This window comes from Pseudonaja textilis, chromosome 12, assembly GCF_049901715.1.
Source record: "Pseudonaja textilis isolate UNSWEBS1 chromosome 12, rPseTex1.2, whole genome shotgun sequence".
NCBI classification, from domain to species: Eukaryota; Metazoa; Chordata; class Lepidosauria; order Squamata; family Elapidae; genus Pseudonaja; species Pseudonaja textilis.
The window spans coordinates 16,460,594-16,480,365 of record NC_142001.1 but is presented as its reverse complement, the minus strand read 5'-3'; the positions used below and the strand labels follow the sequence as shown (position 1 = coordinate 16,480,365).

Sequence of the window (19,772 nt, the reverse complement as noted above, 5' to 3'; positions counted from 1 at the left end):
GCTAGGGGCTCTTCTGAACCCCTGCAAACCCCCCAGCCATCCACTCCTGTTTATTATGTAAAAAGAAGTTGGTTTTCTCAATGATTGGACTCCTCTGCTTTGAAACGTTGGCCACTGATGTTGACCATGGGATGGCAGAAGAGAGGTGATTTTGTGGATGGTAATGAAATCTCATTTAGGACAACCGCAAAGCAATCTGCAAACGCAAGGATTGTAAAGGTGGAAGTTAATACACAAAGATCCTGAAAGAGGTAAACAGAAAAGGACACAGTTAACGATGGATGAACTTCTGTAGCTAATGATTGTTGACTTATCTTTGATTGATTGACTAACGGATGATGTTCCATCAAGTTGCTTTTGACCTCATAGATTTACTTCATGATGATCTATTCCTCAACTGTTCTTTCAAGTCTCCCAATGGTACACTTATTGCCATTGTAGGTGAGGTCATCCATCTTCCTGCCAGTCTTCGTCTTCTCCTTCTCCTCCTTCTTCTCCTTCTCCTCCTTCTCCTTCTCCTCCTTCTCCTTCTCCCTCTCCTCCTCCTCCTTCTCCTCCTCCTTCTCCTTCTCCTTCTCCTTCTCCTCCTCCTCTTCTTCTCCTTCTTCTGTTTCTTCTGTTTCCCAGCATAAGAGTCTCCTCCAAAGGGTTAGGTCTTCACATAATGTGTCAGTGAAAGAATAATTTGACCTTGGTCTTGAGTGAGAAATCTGGGTTCAAGGATCCATTGGTTTGTTTTGTTGGTTGTTCAGGAGTTTTCTTCTTTATGAGTTTGCTTTCCAATGTGTTAACCAAGTACAGTTGGACAACTAAAAATAAACAAGAATATTATTAGCAGTGGCCCCACTGCTAGCAAACAGTAATCTGGAAAACATATGGTGAGAAATGGTACATGTTGGAAACATTTTTTAAAAAGTTCAGCTCTTCAGTTTCAATTTAAGCATGGGTTTGAAGATTGTGAATGTTGAACTTGAAATATAAATCTAAGATAATTTAAGATTAGAAAGGCGGCTTTCTTAGACTCTGTGTAGAAAATTCAGAGGTAGATCAGAGGTAGAATTGTCATATTGAACATGTTCCTTCATTACCAGTTAGAACTGGGCAATTGTAGGAGAAGAAGAGACAGAACCTAGAGGACAGAATCAAGAGAGAACTCAGCCTAGAATCATTACATATCCACAAATGCTCCAAGTCCAGTTCCCCTTGAATTCTGATAATTTTTATCTAGCACCAATTTAGTATTAACCATTAGTTGATTAGATTCTTGTGTAGGCTTAAGCAATACATTTTCTGAACTGGAACTTAGATTTGTTTCTGATTTTTCACAGGCAATTGTGAAAATCAGGATCTTCATGACAGCAATTGCCAAATGCCAAAAGCCATCAATGTCCATTTCAGCAAACATTTATTCTCACCGAGAAAGCACCTTTAAGTAAATCCAGCTTTTGTAGGATCCCTAACCATTGTTGGCTTTTTAATATTAGGGGGAATTATAATGGTGAGATATTTTAAATCAGGAGAGCTGCTTTCTCTCTCTTTAACATGCAATCAATAATCTAAGAAAGGAACAGAAAAAGCATCGGTATGCTTCATTTTATTTTCCCCAACTCAAGCTTTCTTGCTTTCTTCCACCCTAACCAAATTTCTTTCTGATGTTCTATTTAAGGAGACATTAACAGTTCTCTCAACACATTCAGCTGGTATCGTCCACATCGAGACTGTTAAATTTGAGAAAAGTTACATACTGGGAAATATTTGATTCATAGGTAAACATTTCCTGTGTCTAGTTGTATCTAACTCTAGGGGCCAGTGCTCATCTCTGTTTTTTGGCTGAGAGAACCAGCCTTGTCTGAAGACATTTTCTGGGTCATGAGGGCCAGCATGGCTATGCGGCAAAGGTACACATAACTCTGTTATCTTCTCACTGAAGTGGTACCTATTTATCTACTCACATTTGCATGCTTTTTTTTTTTTTTTTTGCATTTGCACATCATTGCCCAGAAAATCATGGGATGCCCTCTCCCCTTTTTGGAAGAGCTTTATAGCTCCTGCTGCCTTAAGAAAGTTCAAAACATTCTCAAAGATCCATCTCATCCTGGGAACCCATTTTCTTTTTTGGAACTATTACCATCTGGCAGATGGTACAGAATAATAAAAAAACAAGGACGAATAGGCTGAAAAACAACTTCTATCCCAGGGCAGTAGCTCTTTTGAATTCTACTGAATTCTACAGTGTTGGTGCGGTGTTGTGGGTTTTCAGTTCAATGTGTGGAGTATGAAGGATGTGTGCTTGTGTTTATTTTCATGGTCATGATGTGCACTGAAAATAGTATTTGATTTCGTTGTACGAGGTGCAATGACAATAAACTAAACTAAACTTTTGAACTGCTAAGTTGGCAGGAGCTGAGGCAAGTAATGGGAGCTCACCCTGTCATACGGTGCTCGGGTCTCAAAAGTGGGATATTAGCTTTCTAGCGGACCAATTCAGTCTTTAGCCGCTGAGCCATTGAAGCCCCATTTGATTCATATCCGTACCCGAAAGTCTGGCAAGGGGCGCTGTTACTTGAAAAAAGACCGTTTTCTCCCACTTGCTAAGTCCTTGTTTCCATAGCAGCTCTGCTATGCCACTTTTCCAATCTCCTAAAATGTAGCAGCACGACATCGCCTTGTTAACGTTTTCTTGTTTCAGCTCCAATGCTCACACTCTTCAAACTCCAGGTAGCATCCTGGAGGTAAAATTTCATCAAGCTAGATTCATTTTACAAAAATTGTAAAATATGGTTTTTGAAAAAGTTATGTCTGTGCGCACCTTCATCAAGTATGTGTAGGATATAATAGTCCTTTGTAATAGAATATAATGACATGAAATATGGTCATGTTTTGCAAATAGGCAAGTCTCCCCAAAATCTTTCAATCTAGAAAGTTGCTGAGGCCACTCCACACCCATTTGCACTACTCAGGTGACACAGATAAACCTCCAAGTGCTCTCAATGACTCCCTAAAAGGATGCAAATGACGAGCTGTCTGCAAGGACTGTAAATCCTTCCATTCCCCACCATCCAGTCAGAGCTGAAGAAGCTTCTTGGATGAGAAGTCAAAAGTCTTCAAAGAAAAACCAGAAAGTCCAGTTGCCTCTTGAAAAAGCACCTTTCATTACCATAACTTTTAATTGTATTTTGATGCATGGATAGTATCTAAAAGTTCCTCCTCCTCTTCCTCCTCCTCCTCTTCTTCCACCCTCCTCCTCTCCAAGGGACACAGTGAAAAATGCCCCCACCTGTGTCCATTAATGCTGATCAAACTCAGATTGGAAATAGGATGCTGCTGACTAAAGCCATGTTCCATCCAGAATTGCTATTCAGCCATCAATATTCTTCCTTCTGCATCTGACGTTCTTTCCTGGCAATCGCATCTCTTATGCATGCCAGCCTCTTATTTATGACAACAGGATAATAATCAGCATAAAAGCCATTGAACTAATGTGAAGCATACTGGAGATAACCCAAGGCAGAAAAGAAGACAAGTGGATCTAAGAAGCCTCTTTGATGACGAAGACATCTGGTTGAAGCAAGGAAGTCATTCTTCATGTCTTCAAGTGTTCAAGAAGAGCAGACAATGAATAACTGGCAGGAACTTAATTGATGGGGGAACTGCTCAGGTTTTTATTTCCTAAGGAACCTACCAAAAGTTTTAATTTGGTGGTGGGGAGAGAACAGAAACGAGACAAAGAAGTGTCTCATCTGTAATTATCCAGAGTATTTTTAAATGGGACGGAGAGCAGAACAAATGACTTAGTTATTTCTGATGTTCTGTCAATGAATGATGGGTGTCTTATATCATTACAGAAAGATCCAGTAGTAAAGTATTATATTTTGGGGGGACTTTTGAGCAGTGTACAGCAACAACTAACGCTATGTACTTAGAGGAAGAACCTCTCGGGGATTAAGTTGGAAGGAAACTTAAAAAAATAAGGCTATGGACCCCAAAATCACCCAATGAGGCATGATATGATGGAAGGTAGCCAGGAGATGGATTTCCAAGAGAGAGAGGGTGCATTCCAGAGGAAGAAGAGGCAACTCAGCCTGGATATCACATGTGAGAGAAAGAGGAGGAAGACAGCTCCACCTTAATAGTTCCTTGAGTATATTGTATATGCAGATAGCGGGGTCTTCAGTCTGGCAAGATTCTGTCTCTAGGTGTGAAACAATAAAGAAGTCAGTGTGGTCTCCTCCTTGAGCAGGGGACTGAACTAAAATTACCGATTGATTGACTGCATGAAAGGAAAAGAGTCAGATATTCTACTTCATTTTTTAAAAATGAATTTTGAGACTCCAAAGCCTATGCAGAAATTCCAGAGTGTAGCCGGAGTTAGCTTCCTGCTTTTTGAATTTATTGCAAAAGAGCTTTCTATGTATTAAAGCAAGCAAATCAGTGGTGGTATTCTAGCGGATTGGCCTGGTTCATGAGAACCGGTAGTAAAAAATACTACCAGTTCAGCTGAAGCGGTCGTAAAACAAAAAGCTACCTGTTTAGCTAAACTGGTATTTCTGATGATCAGATGTGCCACGTGATTTAGATTAGCTAGAAAGCAGGAAATCTAGCTAATCTAAATCACACAGCACAGGTGAGCACAGGTCCTTGCTGTTGTACTTACCTCGCCAGGGGGCTTCCCTGAGGCCCAGTAGGCAAAAAATGGGGTGCGGGGGGCGGGGGGGCTGTGTAAGGAAAAAAAATCCACCCCCATAGCCATGCCCACCCAGCCATATGACCACCTGGCCACGCCCACCCAGCCATGCCCGCCTAGAACCGGTAGTAAAAAAAAAAAAAGAATCCTATCACTGAAGTAAATGTATTTATGTAAGTTGAAGCTTGTGGCAACAGACATGCTTCTGTTGAGGCTGACAAGACCCATTTAAGAGAGAAGACAGGTTTCATCTCATCTCTAGCCAATTGCAATATTTTTTTTTTGCATTCAATGGCCTTGTCTCAAAAATTGGATGCATGTATTAAAGCCTGTTGGTTCAAACAGCACGTGAGAGAAATACATGTTTTTAATTAAGCGGGAATCTGAAATCAGCAAGTTAGGCATGCAATTTGCAAAAATAAGTGATAAGGGAAATATTTCACTACCGGGATTTAATAGTTACCTTTTTTTCTTTTGTTTATCACTTTGTCAAATTAATTTTACACCTAGCAGGAGGTTAAATGTAATTTTAAGGAAAGCGTGTTTCAATTTATTTCATTCTTTTTTTTTTAAAAAAAAGAAATAATTATTCACTAATGCACAAAAAAAAGTAAATTAAGAGAATACGTGAACCAGAAATATCTGCAAATTAAAGAAAAAGGGGGAAACAGCTCCTTTTATGACTTGATTAGATTTTATTGGAGTTCACTCTTTTTTTATATGCAGATTTCTGCTTTTATTTCCAATATACATTTTGTCTCAAAATTAATTGTGCTAAGTAGGATTGAATCCTACCCTTTTAGTGTTAATTCCACGTTTATTGTCTATTACTTTCTCATATTAAACTCTTTCGAACAAAAGTGGAATTTTCTTGCCAATCTCCCAGGCAAAAGTTGACTTTTCTAAGCTTGTAACTGAGTCCCCCATATCATTTATTGCTCAGATTCTCAAGCAAAATATAAGCTAAACATATTTTCACTGACTTGGATAATGGTGTTGTCTGAATGCAACCTTAATGTGACAGAATGGAAAATGAAAGCCTTGAATGAGGATTTTTAATAACTACATTGATTATCCTTCATATGCCCCTGGCCTTTTTTGAGTGTGCCCAAAATATGTCATTAAAGACCTAAACCATGGTTTCTAAACCACAGTATCTAGGTTCCAATATAACAAATTTAGCCAGCGTGAATTAAGGAGCTGTGTGAGCTGAGCCATTCTCTTTAAGAGTAAATAGCAGTGGTAATAGAAACAAGAACTTTGTGTTTTCCCAACTAAGGGTTGGAAAAAGAGAGAGAAGGGAAGTTGACCTCTTAATCACTAATGAGTGGTATACATCCTTATTTCTTCTTCTATGTTTTTCTAATTTGCAGTTACTTCATTGCAACTGATCCATTTGGTTCTCTGATCAACAAACTGCTCAACCAAAGAGTGGAAGGTTGCTATCTTGGAAAATAAACCAGCATGGGCTTTGTAAACAACAAGAAAGCATCAGCATGAAAAAGCTGGAACCGATAACCTTTTGGGGGCAAAAAAATAGAGTTCTTTAAAATCTGCTTTAGAACATTTTGCTTTCTGGATGTGTCAAGCCAAGGCTGTTGAAGATAGCTTTCTAATTTTCCTGTCATCCAGCCACCGCTTTGATTGAGGATGATGTCCCGTCCAAGGGCAACTTTTAAAAAGTGACATTCTCAGTTGATGCATGCCAATCACCTGCTCAGTGTGGGAACAGTACATTCCACCGACGTAACGTCGGCAGCCTCTTCAGCTCATTTCACTCGTGACAAATACATTTGCCCAGGGAATTATTTCCAGTGGGAACGACATGTGTGATAGATTTGAACTTGTGTCAAGGAGAATGCACGCACGCACGCACGCTGGCTGGCTAGCTGGCAGCATTGTGATACTGCAGTGACGTAAATCTCTTGGAAGTTAACGAGATGCTTTGCATCGTTGTAGGATGGTGTGTTTTCTCACAGAAAGGAAGGAGAACCAAAAGTTGATTCTCAATGGTCAGGTCGCAGAGCTTCATTTCAGATTGCGAAAATCAGTCTGGTCTACCTTTCCCCCCCAACATGTGGATGCAAGAAGCATAACAGAGTAACAGAGTTGGAAGGGACCTTGTAGATCATTGTCCAACACCCCCCACCCCACCCAAGCAGGAGACCCTGCACCATTTCTGACAGATGCAGTCCAATCTCTTCTTGAAGGCTTCCAATGATGAAGCTCCCACCAAGCTGTTACGTTGGTTGATTATTCTCACTGTCAGAAATTTTCTCCTTATTTCTAGGTTGAATCTCTCCTTGATCAGCTTCCATCCGTTATTCCTTGTCTGGCCTTTGAATGATGCGGTGGCCTAAAGGTGGAGCTCTCATCTCACAATCAGGAGGCTGTGAGTTCAATCCTAGGTAGAGGCAGGTATTTTTCTCTCTGGGCACGATGAGAATCTGCTGAACAAAACTCCGCATTGGTGACAGGAAGGGCATCCGGCCATTATACACTCTGCTAGCTCCACTCAGTTGCTCAGACTCCACTTTGCAAGGGATTATGGGGTCATTAAAAGATGATGATGATGATGATGATTCCTTGTATGGCTTTCAGGTGCTTTGGAAAATAGGTTGATCCTAGTTCTTATGCCTCCCGCCACCAAAAATATTTTGCATTGTTTTTTTTATTGTGTTTTAGGTGCCTGGTGTAAAAGGGAGGGGTGTTGCATTTTTCTCAACGTGATGCCTTTGCACTGCATTGTTTTAGATCCCCAACCTGGTACTCACATGCTGGCAAGTGTTTCCATCTATTTATTAAGAGAAATGAACTGGAAAAAAAGATCTGATTGCTTTGCACTGTGCTTATTTAGAACACTAAATGAGGTTCTCTGGCCCAATCCCCTTTATCAGCCTGAAGTTCTGATTACTTCTGAGGTGTGACCTTTGTGTTCCGAAAGGATCTTTTTCTAACAAGAAATTGCAGATCGTAGTTATAACTACTGGTACTGAAGCGTTGTGAGACAATCATCTTGTTGACATGCACACTGCACATGAAAAAAAAAAGGGAAAGGTCATCCCTACATCTGAATTCAGGAAGCGTTGTGTGGTTTCCCTGTACAGCTGATGACCTTATGTTGCATGAGATGGACTTATCTATTCCTTTTTTTTTTCAATCTGCAGCTGACAATTTTCATCCCTTAAAGAGAAAAAAAACACAATGAAAGCTAAGTAGTCCTAGGTGGGACAACGACCATAGCTTTCAAACAAAGGGAGAGAAGCACAGCTGGTGGAAGCCAAAACTGCTGATAGTATATTTTGAGTTGTTGTTATTTTGGTTGCTTTGTAAAGGTGAACAATAAGGTTGTTATCAGTGTTCCAACTAACCAACTCCAAACCAATAAACTCTGAGACAGGCATTTTCTCAAAGTTCCATTTTATTAGGGTTGTCATATTGGCACATCTGGGAAAATCTGAATATGAGAGTTCCGTCTTTTCCCTTCCCAAAAGACTATCAAAAATCCCTCCCCTGCACCCACCAGTCCATCACATGGTCCAATCAAATATCATCCCAACTGGAGACTTTCCTCAAACACTTCCTCCAGGTGCAGGGTGACTTGGCCTTGACTCTCTGAGAAAAGAATGTTGTTGAGTCTAATCTGCTGCCTCACTATGAAATCCCCCTTCCCAAATTCCCAGGCACTAAATGTGGCAGCCTCAAAGCTTCCAAGTAAAATATGGCTTCCAATGCTGACAAGTTGTGCAATTAATTAATGGAAGATGATCTAAAGCAATGGAACTGGTTTTATTTATTTGTTTCGGTTGATTTGTCAGCTACCTCAGTGGGAAGTTGCAACTCCTCCAAAGTATCAGGAGAGGGTTCCTTGATTAATGCCTCTCTCTGATACATTGGATGAGGCCCAAACTGGATTCTTTGATTGTACATGAATTAATTATGACTGAATGTGGCTGTTGCACTGGGCTGAGAAAGAACCATGGACCAGAATTCTAATCAGAAAGCTTTTATGCTATATTTTGGGTATGTTTATTGCAAAAGGGAATAACTTATGAAGATCTTTTGCATAGAAGAAATCAAACTCTGCTTTGGGAAACCTAGCGAGACAGGGGAAAAATATCTGAACTAGAATTTTCTTTAGGCATTTATAAATAAAGAATGTAGAGAAGAAGAACAAAGGTGATAAGAAATCTGGAGGCTAAAACCTATGATGAACAGCTAAGGGAACTAAGTATGTTTAGCTTAATGAAGAGAAGACCAAGGGGAGACATGATAGCTGTCGTCCAGTAGTTGAAGAGTGGTCACAGGGAAGAGGGTGTAGATTTATTCTCCAAAACACCTAAGGCCAGGACAAGAAGCAAAAGATGGATGCTCACCAGAGGGAGAGCCAACCTGGAAATAAGGAGGAATTTCCTGACAGTGAGAATGATTCAGCAGTGGAATAGCTTGCCTCCTGAAGTCATTGGGTGATCCATTATTGGAGGTTTTCAGGAAAGGATTGGACAACCAATTGTATGAGGATTTGGGGATTGGACTAGAAGACCTTCAAGATTATTTCCAATTCTATGATTCTATGTTTCCATGATACCATGGTTCCATGATTTCATAATTCCATGATTCTGTAATTTTATGATTCCATGATACCATGGTTCCATGATTTCATAACTCCATGATTCTAGGATACCATGGTTCCATAATTTCATAATTCTATGATTCTATAATTTTATGATTCCATGGTACCATGTAGGAGTGGGATTCCACTGGTATAACAACTGGTTTGGTGATCGCCCACTTCCTCTTTGCAGCGAACCGCTTCGGAGCGAGTTGAACCATGGTTCCATGATTTCATAACTCCATGATTCTATACTATGATTCATAATTCTATGCTTCTATAATTCCATGATTCTAGGATACCATGGTTCCATGATTTCATAATTTCATGATTCTGTAATTTTATGATTCCATGATACCATGGTTCCATGATTTCATAACTCCATGATTCTAGGATACCATGGTTCCATAATTTCATAATTCTATGATTCTATAATTTTATGATTCCATGGTACCATGTAGGGGTGGGATTCCACTGGTATAACAACTGGTTTGGTGATCGCCCACTTCCTCTTTTCAGCGAACCGCTTTGGAGCGAGTTGAACCATGGTTCCATGATTTCATAACTCCATGATTCTATACCATGATTCATAATTCTATGCTTCTATAATTCCATGATTCTATGATACCATGGTTCCATAATTTCATAATTCCATGATTTTATGATTCTATAATTTTGTGATTCCATTATATTATGGTTCCATAATTTCATAATTCCATGATTTTATGAATCTATAATTTTATGATTCCATTATATGATGGTCCCATGATTTCATAATTCCATAATTTTATGTTTCCATGATTGTACGAGGCATGGTTCCTGCATCCTAAAGCATGACACCCCCTACCTCACATGGTGCCATTCCCTTGGTCCACGTTACAACGGCTTGTATTGTCTGCTTCCTGATTTTGCCAGTCTGCATTGCCATTCTCTCCCTTCCTACAAATTATATCAGCAGGGGCTCCTGAGCCCCACAATCTGCCTTTATATTTTAGCCTTTTTTTCCTCTCCAGACTGAGTTTTAAACAACAAAAGCAAATCTGGAGACTCTTGCAAATCAGGTACAAATCACTCCCTGAATATTCAGAGCTTTCTGATGTGTAGCTGGAGGTGTCAGAATTAATTAGCTGTTGAAGAAATTATAGTGGTTGCCAGCAGAACAAGGTGTGGGTTCTTTTTGCGTGTTTCGGTTTGGGCAAGAAACATAGGTTTTTCTCCCCCCCTCCCTTACAACGAAAAACAGAAAACAGCTTAATTTTTCCCATTACATCCTCCAGTCACCTCTGTCATGCTCCTTTTGATTCAGTGACTTGCTAGGATTTACCCATTGGCACAATAGATATTGTTAGCTGCATTGTGAATTTTTGACTAAAGCTCACTGGCGCATATAAATTATCCATTTCAGCATTGATTTGAAAATAATAATATAGAGCACCTCAGCAGAGTGTCAAAGAAAGCATCAAATGAGTTGCTCTTGTAACTATAATTGCAGGCAGTGGGTTATGGAGGGAAGATATTCCTAAATATTAAACAGCAGAGGCTGAATGCCAGACAGAGCATTTTTGTCCATTTATAGGGGAGGCAGAGAAAAATAACCTCATGCCCTCTATTATAGGGAGAAGGTTGCTTGGGAGAGATGATTGGACGAAGAAAATCCACGACTATCTTCTGGAAAGCAAGATTCCTGATGCAACCAATCTTCCTAGCAATTTGAAAACAGAATCTGAGAGCCAGTGTAGTCTCATAGTTACAGCATCAGATGTAAGAGATTGTGAATTCTAGTCCCGCCTTAGGCGTTGAAAGCCAGCCTGGTAGCCTGGAGCCAATCACAAGGAGACAGTGAGTTCTAGTCCCACCTTAGGCACTGAAACCTGCTGTGGGACTTTTGACCAATCTCCAGGCGACTGTGTAAGTTTGAGTTCCCCCTTAAGCATGAAAGTCAACTGGGTGACCTTGGCCAATCAACCAGGTGACTGTGAATTCTAGTCCTGCCTTAGGCATGAAAGCTTGCTAGGTGATTTGGGGCCAATTATTCTCTCTCAGTTCATAGGACCGTTATTATGGGGAAAATAGGAGGAGGAAGGTATATGAAATATGTTTGCCAGCTTGGCTTACTTATAAAAGTGATAAAAGTCTGATAAATAAAATCTAAAAAGGAAAGACAATCCATAGGAAAATTCACACTCAGGAATGGGTCGATTTGCATTTTCTATCACATACACAGTGACCAAATGGACTCTTCTAGACATTGTTCAAAACTTTTTTTTTGTTTAAAAAAGGCCAACTTACACTATGTGACTATTCCCAGAAGCCTTTTTTTAAGATGAAAGATAAATTGCTGTCATATTGGACTTTTGAGAAAATAACTATAATCCACTATGAATTTCCCCCTCTTTGGGGAAGGATGAACGCTATCTAGACTTCATTCATGTTAAAGGTCATTCTGCAGTAGATGCTGCCAGAAGTGAGGTATCACTTCTCATAAAATATTCCTATGCCTGTTTTCGAGTTGCCATAAACAAGGAGGAAAAATTGGAAAGAGCAGTATGGAAGTTTAAAAACAGAAGTACATTCCACCCTTATCTCACAAAGATTGTAGCTAGGCTACCGGATCTTCTGTCCATGAAAATCCTTCACTGAAGAACATGATTGATGACACCCAGCCAGTGAACGGGCTTCATTGTAGAATCTGATTTATGACACACCCAGGAGGGAGGGGGGAAACAGGGTCACAGGTGACTGTGAATTACATATGCCAGAGTTGGCTTCATTTAGGTTAATGCCAACATATTACTCCTAATAAATCTTTTGAGCTTTTTTGAAGCTTGGCTCAAGTCTCATGATTTAATTAGGGCAATCAGAGGAACCCTGACACTCTGCTTCTGGCAGGCTTTGTGTTAGAAATCTTTTAAATCCCTAGATTAATCTGGAGTTTCCTTGGCACTTGAACCACAAAACTAAACTGAATTGATTGCATTGAAAAAAGATGAGCAGGGCATACCTCAGAAACTGGACCTCTTGGAGAGCCGCTTGCAATCTTGCGATCCTGTTCTTGTAAGTCTGGCATTGCATAGATCTAATTGATATCTAAATACATTTGGCTCCTATGTTTATCTCGCCATGCTATGAAAATGGGGGCAGAAAAAAACCCTTTAATTTTCAGACTTCAGAGTTCATCCGTATGCCAAAATAGCACCACGTACTTATGGCAATAATGGAGTCTTATACTTATATTAAATGTTAATTACAAGGTTAGTTGGAAGAAGCCATTCAGGTAGGTATAATAAAGAGTACATCATAGACCACGTCTCGAAATAAAATGGAAATTCCTGCGAAGAAAGCACAACCAAGTCAAAAAAGGAAAAAAAAAGGATAAAGAAAAAAGAAAAAAAAAGGAAAAGAAGAAAGGAAGTGATGTTCACAGAAGTCAAGTTGCCAAAAAGTAAAGCTTTGTTTTAAGACAATAGCATTTTCTGTTTTTTTTCTTTCTCTGGATATTAGAAAGAAGGTACGTTTTGGTGTGAGGGATCAACTTCATCGTAAAGATCCAGTAGAAGACATGGGGTTTCATGTGTTAGGATGTTCTCCTGCAAACAATATGAATTACAAACTGGTATCATCTTGATTTGCATTTTCATGTTAACTCAATGTCTCTTGATCCCTCTTAACTACCCATAAAGTTCAGATGACAAGTGAAGAGTAACAGCTGTGGTAGGGAACACGTGAAGCACTATCAGGTTTAAAGTATTTGTCAGAGTATATTCATGAACTGGAATAGAGCTTGGCAACAGGGTCAGCCAAGGAATAGGTATAGCAACTAAGTCAGCCAATGAGAACCGTTTGGAAACTGAAACTGTTATGACGGGGAGGACAATGATAACTATGGGGTCCTTGGTGCTCTCTGAAATTGGTTGTTGTTGTTTTTTGCAAGCCTTTCATTACCCAACTAGGTAACATCATCAGTGCTAGAAAGAGTGGGTTTGTGGAGAGGAGGAGGAGGAGGAGGTCAGTGTTGACTATGGGGTCCTTGGTGCTTTCTGAAATTGGTCATTTTTCTTCCATTACTCAAACCAGGTAAAATAATCAGTGCTAGGACTAATGATGTTACCTAGTTGGGTAACGAAACATCTACAAGAAAACTACCCAGGTCAGAGAGCACCCACATTTATCTACCTTCCCCTTTTACAACCCACAGTTGCAAAATGACCCCGCTCCCCTTTAAACTTGGTACAAATGTCTGAATGTTGGTTTGAAATCTTGTTTCTGGAGTGGTGTCGGCCGCAGCTACTTCCGAACATCTGTGCCAGAAGGAAGGTGAGAGAGCTGAGCTTCTTGCCCCCTTCCATATAAAAGTATCTCAGCGATCCTGAAGGAATAAAATATGAAGCTTTAAAAAGAACTGTATAACCCCAGGATCAAGGCTGACTGGAGTAATAACTGTATATCTCTCTCCAGAATACAGGGAGGGTTGGTACCCTGTGACTCAGAAGGACAATTAGAGAGTCACCACTAAATCATTAGATGTGCCTAAAAGAGGTAACATTTTTCTGGAGGACAAAGGAAGATGGGAAATTATCATTAAGCAGACCTCTCAATATTCCAGAGGAGTAATATAATGCATGAGGAGAGCACAGAGCCAATGCCATTTTCAATAAGCATTTTCACACCTTCCCTTTGAAGCACAAGGGCGCATATTGGTCCTCTGTAAGGAAAGCCAGACAGAAGAGGGAAGCTGTGATTTGTTATGGCTATGCTTATAGGGCTGCCAGGTTTCAATCACAATTTATGGTAGAGTGGTGATCATAAAACTGTGATGCTTTTGCCCTGGAAAAATGGATGGTATCTCTTTCGGGGTTTCGGAGGAGGAGGAGGAAGAGGAGGAAATGATGAAGAAGACAGAAGAAGATGAAAAAGAAGGAAAAGGAAGAGGAGGAAATGATGAAGATGGAAGAAGATGAAAAAAGAGGAGGAGGAGGAGGGGGGGAGTGAGAGAGGAGAGGGAGGAGGAGGAGAAGAAGAAGAAGGAAGAGGAGGAGGAGGAGGAGAAGAAGAAGAAGAAGAAGAAGAAGAAGAAGAAGAAGAAGAAGAAGAAGAAGAAGAAGAAGAAGAAGAAGAAGAAGAAGAAGAAGAAGAAGAAGAAGAAGAAGAAGAAGAAGAAGAAGAAGAAACCATCCTCATTGGAGCAGGAAGAGAAAACTTTAACTTTTCTGCATGGTCCAAAAATCTGATTCAAAATAGCCACACAAACAATCTGCTAGGCTTTGGAAACTTATGGATGCGTGTCTTACGCTAGAATCGGGAAAGGCTAACCCAAACCGTTAACTGGCGTCTGATAGAAAAAAAAATGTTTCTATTTATTATCTAAAACCAGAAGGCTATCACATCCATCAGCCTACATGCAATTTTAAATGAAAACTCCCACCAATAGCTAGTCCAAAAGTTTGGGGGATAGGGGAGGAGAGGGAGAGAAAGAAAGAAAGAAAGAAAGAAAGAGAGAGAGAGAGAGAGAGAAAGAAAGAGAGAGAGACAGAGAGACAGAGAGAGAGACAGAGAGAGACAGAGAGAGGGAGGGAGGGAGAGAGAGAGAGAGAGAGAGAGAGAGAGAAAAGCACCAGGTATCTTCTAACATGAACATCAGGCTGAAGAAGTCTTTGTGATGTAGCAACTATGTATTTCAGAAACATGAAGACTCCTCTCCATCCTTCAGTCTGACCATTTAGCACTTTCCCTTTAATAAAGTTTAGCGTTGCCTAATAGATTCTCCAATGGGACTTTAATATTCCTGTGACAAAGGAAAACCATTCCCCCGTTGCAGAGGGATGGAGAAGAGCATTAAAATTTGTTTTCAGTGACAATGGTCTTTAGCACCCTTCTGTCCTTCATTCACTCACTCTCCAATTGATCCAATTTTAGCTGCAATTTTTAAAAGCTCAGGATTCCTTTTTCATGGTTAAATTGCTCCCTGGCTTCCAGGAAGCTCTCTGGACATTGCTGTATGCTACGTGCATGATGGATGCTTTTAATTCTACATTCTCCTAGTGCCTTTGAAGTTGTTTTGACATCAATAAAAGCACATCGCTGAATTAAATCAATGCTGCATTGCCTTCTTGCTATAGCTTCGATGTCCAGAGAGTATAGGGGTTTGCGTCAAAGAAATTTAGATGAGGACAAACAAAATACCCTGAAAATGAAACTAAAAAATTATCCCCAATACAGCTGGATGAAAAATAAAATAATGTTCCATAGGGCGATTCACCTTGGCATCTGAGTTACTTCCAAACCAAACAATTGCAGTATTTGAGGGGCTGCCACAAAGAAGAGGGGGGGTCAAATTATTCTCCAAAGCACTGGAGAGCAAGACAAGAAACAATGGTTGGAAACTCATCAAAGAGAGAAGCAACTTGGAATTAAAAAGAAAAACTTCCTAACAGTGGGGACAATTAACCAGTGGAACACCCTTTTCTTCAGAAATTGTGGGTGCTCCATCCCTGGAGGTTTTAAAGAAGAGTCTACACAGTCACTTATCTGAATTGGTATAGGTTCTCTTGCCTGAGCAGGAGGCTGGACTAGAAGACCTCCAAGGTCCCTTCCAGCTCTACTCTACCCTACTCTACTCTACTCTACTCTACTCTACTCTACTCTACTCTACTCTACTCTACTCTACTCTACTCTACTCTACTCTTCTACTCCATTCTACTCTACTCTACTCTACTCTTCTACTCCATTCTACTCTACTCTACTCTACTCTATTCTACTCTACTCTACTCTTCTACTCTATCTATTCTTCTATTCTATTCTATTCTACTCTACTCTACTCTACTCTACTCTACTCGACTTCTACTCTACTCTACTCGACTTCTACTCCACTCTACTTCACTCCATTCTACTCCACTCTACTTCACTCTACTCTATTCTACTCTACTCTATTCTACTCTACTCTACTCTACTTCTACTCCACTCTACTTCACTCCATTCTACTCCACTCTACTTCACCCTACTCTACTCTACTCTACTCTACTCTATTCTACTCTACTCTACTCTACTTCTACTCCACTCTACTTCACTCCATTCTACTCCACTCTACTTCACTCTACTCTACTCTACTCTACTCTACTCTACTCTACTCTACTCTACTCTATTCTATTCTAAAGAATTATTTATATGTTTGTGATGGGTTGGTATCACATGACTTCAAGTCGAAGTTGACTCCTAATGACTTCTTTGTCCCTGAAATTTTCTTGGTGAGATTTCAACAGTGGTTTGCCAATGCTAGCTTCCTAGGGCCAAGAGGGAGGGACAGGTCCATGGTCACCAGCTGACTTTGTGCTTAAGGCTGCACTGGAGCTCACCATCTCCCAGTTTCTAGCCTGATTCCTTAAACTACCAAGCTGGCTCTCCCAGTTATCACAGGACACCAATATCCAGGCTACAGAAATCCAGGGAGCATCAAAGAAGTTCTCAAACTCAATGCACTCTCATTCTGGGATTAACAACATTCTAGAAAACCCAGCAGTCAGCAATCCAAGCAGAAGAGCCACCATAGGAACATGGTAAGAGAAAAATCTACCCTTCCTGTTCTCCCTGGGAAATCAGTTCTCCTGTTCTTACAAATCATGGCAAGATGCAATTGGGAGACCTCCCTCCACAAATTTCCTTAATCCTCTTTTCAAAGAGGTTGTAATTATAGCTGCATTTTGTTTGGCAACAACTTCAATATGTTAATAATTTGTAGTTATTTCCTTTTCTTTGTTCTGAAGGCACTGTGGATGAGCTTTATCAGATGCCAGCAAGCCTGAGCTTTCCGTTTTCTCTCACGCTTTTGTTCTGAGCGAGAGTGGCTTGAATTTGTAGCCAAAGTTCTTGTTCTAAAAAGCTCTTTCTTCTTAGCTTTATTTGCCCTGGGGTAGGGAAGCAGAAACATTGGCAACATCCAAACACAATCTATAGATTCATCTTGAAGGGCCCTTGGTGCCACATTGTCCACCTTGGTACTACACTGATGATGTTACCTAGTTTGGGTAATGAACTGTCGGCAAGAAAACAACCAGGCTCAGAAAGCACCAAGGACCCCATAGTCGTCCTCCTCCTCCTCCTCCTCCTCCTCCTCCTCCTCCTCCTCCTCCTCCTCCTCCTCCTCCTCCTCCTCCTCCTCCTCCCCGCCAGCGCTGATGGTCTTATCTAGTTTAGGTCATGAAATGTGTGCAAGAAAACAACCAGGCTCAGGGAGCACCAAGGATCGCTCATTTCAACCCTCAGCTACAAATATTTGCCTTTATTGGGATTCAATTTGGTACCACAAATTCAAAAGAGGACAGTTCATTTTGTGAGTCTCTCTTCCATTGTTTTAGTCTTAGTGGAAGTCCTCTGAGACACCACGATTATTCTTTAGGAGTTCTTTGTAACCCGTGCTATATCTGAACGGAGTTGGATTGGATAAAAGTCAAAGCCAGTCAGATCTTCTCATCATAGTATGAAATTTCTGCAAATTGTTTTAGCACAAAGGAATTCTGGGAGTTGAAGTCCACACATCTTATAGCTTCCAAGGTTGAGAAATACTCATCATATTGTTTAATCAAGCCTGACCTTGTTCACATTTAAAATGAGATCAAATTAAAAGGAATTACTTATTCCTCTTTATTGCATTGATTTTTGGGAATACCGCTTCCAGTAAGCCCCTGGGAGATAAAACACAGCTTTTGTCCTGAAATAATTTGTGCCCTGGAGCTAAAACCATAAAGGGGCAAGCTTTTATTCTGTGGAGGCCAATCTATTCTCATACTCTACTTTGAGGTTGCTCATAGAGCCGTGGTGGCACAGTGGTTCGGATGCAGTATTGCTGGCAATTTCTGCAATACTTTGAGTCTCACTGGCTAAAGGATGACACAGCCTTGCATCAAAGGATGCTATAAAGCACAATGGTATACTAGTCTAAGTGCTATTGTTTGCGAAGGAAGGAAGGAAGGAAGGAAGGAAGGAAGGAAGGAAGGAAGGAAGGAAGGAAGGAAGTCATAGTGGCACAGTTGTTAGAATGAAGTATTGCACACTAACTCTGCCCACTGCAAGAAGTTCGATCCTGACCGCCTCAGGTTGACTCAGCCTTTTATCCTTCTGAGGTTGGTAAAATGAGGACCCAGATTGTTGGGGGCAAGAGGCTGATTCTGTAAACTGCTTAGAGAGGGCTGTAGAAGCACTGCAAAGCTGTATATAAGTCTATTGCTATTGCTTGCAAAAAGAGGAAGAATTTGAAAGGAAGGGAGGGAGGGAGGGAGGAAGGGAGGAAGGGAGGAGGGAGGGAGGAAAGGAAGGACAGGAAATGGAAGGAAGGAAGGAAGGAAGTCAAATTGTTAGGGGGAAAGAGGTTGACTCTGTAAACCACTTAGAGAGGGCTGGAAAGCACTGTGAAGCAGTATATAAGTCTAGGTGCTATTGCTATAATCTATTATTCTCATAATATACTCTGTTAAGGGACCGTATGATGCAGAGTGCTGGAAGACATACGTGGTCAGAATGGAAAACGGAATAAGATTTCCTACCTCTGCTTTTTAATATGGCCTTTCTTCTCCATTTCTCAAACAGCAGATCTAAACTGGCCACACCCAACTAGCCTGAAGAACAAATGTGATGCTTGCATCTAACAGCCGTAGAACATTGTTTTTCCTGAGCATTGCTAGAACAATAAGCGTAAAGCCCTTCAAATCCCTCAAAATGTCATATCAATGCTAACCATGATTATTATTGTTTGATCTATCCAGGTAAGGCTTACCTCCTCCTTGTCTCCAGATTCTAATTTCTTACCACGGGTGATGTATTTTCCCAGGCTTGTCATGGCCCAGTTAATTTTATTTGCTTTTCCTTAAAAGAGGATTTTAAAGCTCCTTTGGCGCAGCATTTTGTAAATGTGTGGAAATAATTTTTTTTAAAAAAAAACCACACCAAAATGAATTAAGCTGCAGAAGTATTTACAAGACTTAGTATTATTTTTCCACTGCTTAACCTTTCTTTTCATCCTTGCAAACAAAAATTAAGCCGAGAGATAATTCAGTCTCCTGGGCTTTTCTCTCAATCCAGTCTGATAAGGTAGATTAGTGGCGCGGCACAGATATCCTTAACATCTTTACTTTAGGGCCAATGGTTTTAGGATGAAATGGTTGGTGGACACCCAAAGTTTATTCACAAGTGGCTAGGGAGAGGAGAGCTGCATTAACGGAGGGATTGAATCAAGATCATAAGAAGAGATACTACCAATTTATAACGCCTTGGCAGCGGTGATATTCAGCAGGTTCTGACCAGTTCTGGAGAACCGGTAGTGGAAATTTTGAGTAGTTTGGAGAACTGGCAAATACCACCTTTAACTGGCCCTGCCCCCATCTATTCTCTGCCTCCCATTGAATCCCAGTTGATCGGCTGGGTCCTCTTTTGTTGCCCTGCCCAGGAGAACGGAGCTGGAAAGCAGGTTAGTGGGGTGGGGAGGGAATG

The 19,772-nt window shown here is 40.6% G+C and overlaps 1 long non-coding RNA gene across 1 annotated transcript; it reads right to left on the bottom strand.

Moving 5' to 3' along the window:
• Nucleotides 1-763: 763 nt before the first annotated feature.
• LOC148124788 (uncharacterized) lies at nucleotides 764-19,183 on the bottom strand. Its single transcript, XR_015745015.1, has 3 exons — nucleotides 19,060-19,183; nucleotides 15,553-15,643; nucleotides 764-809 (listed from the first exon to the last, which is right to left on the bottom strand). It is a non-coding gene; the product is annotated as an uncharacterized LOC148124788 (long non-coding RNA).
• Nucleotides 19,184-19,772: the final 589 nt, after the last annotated feature.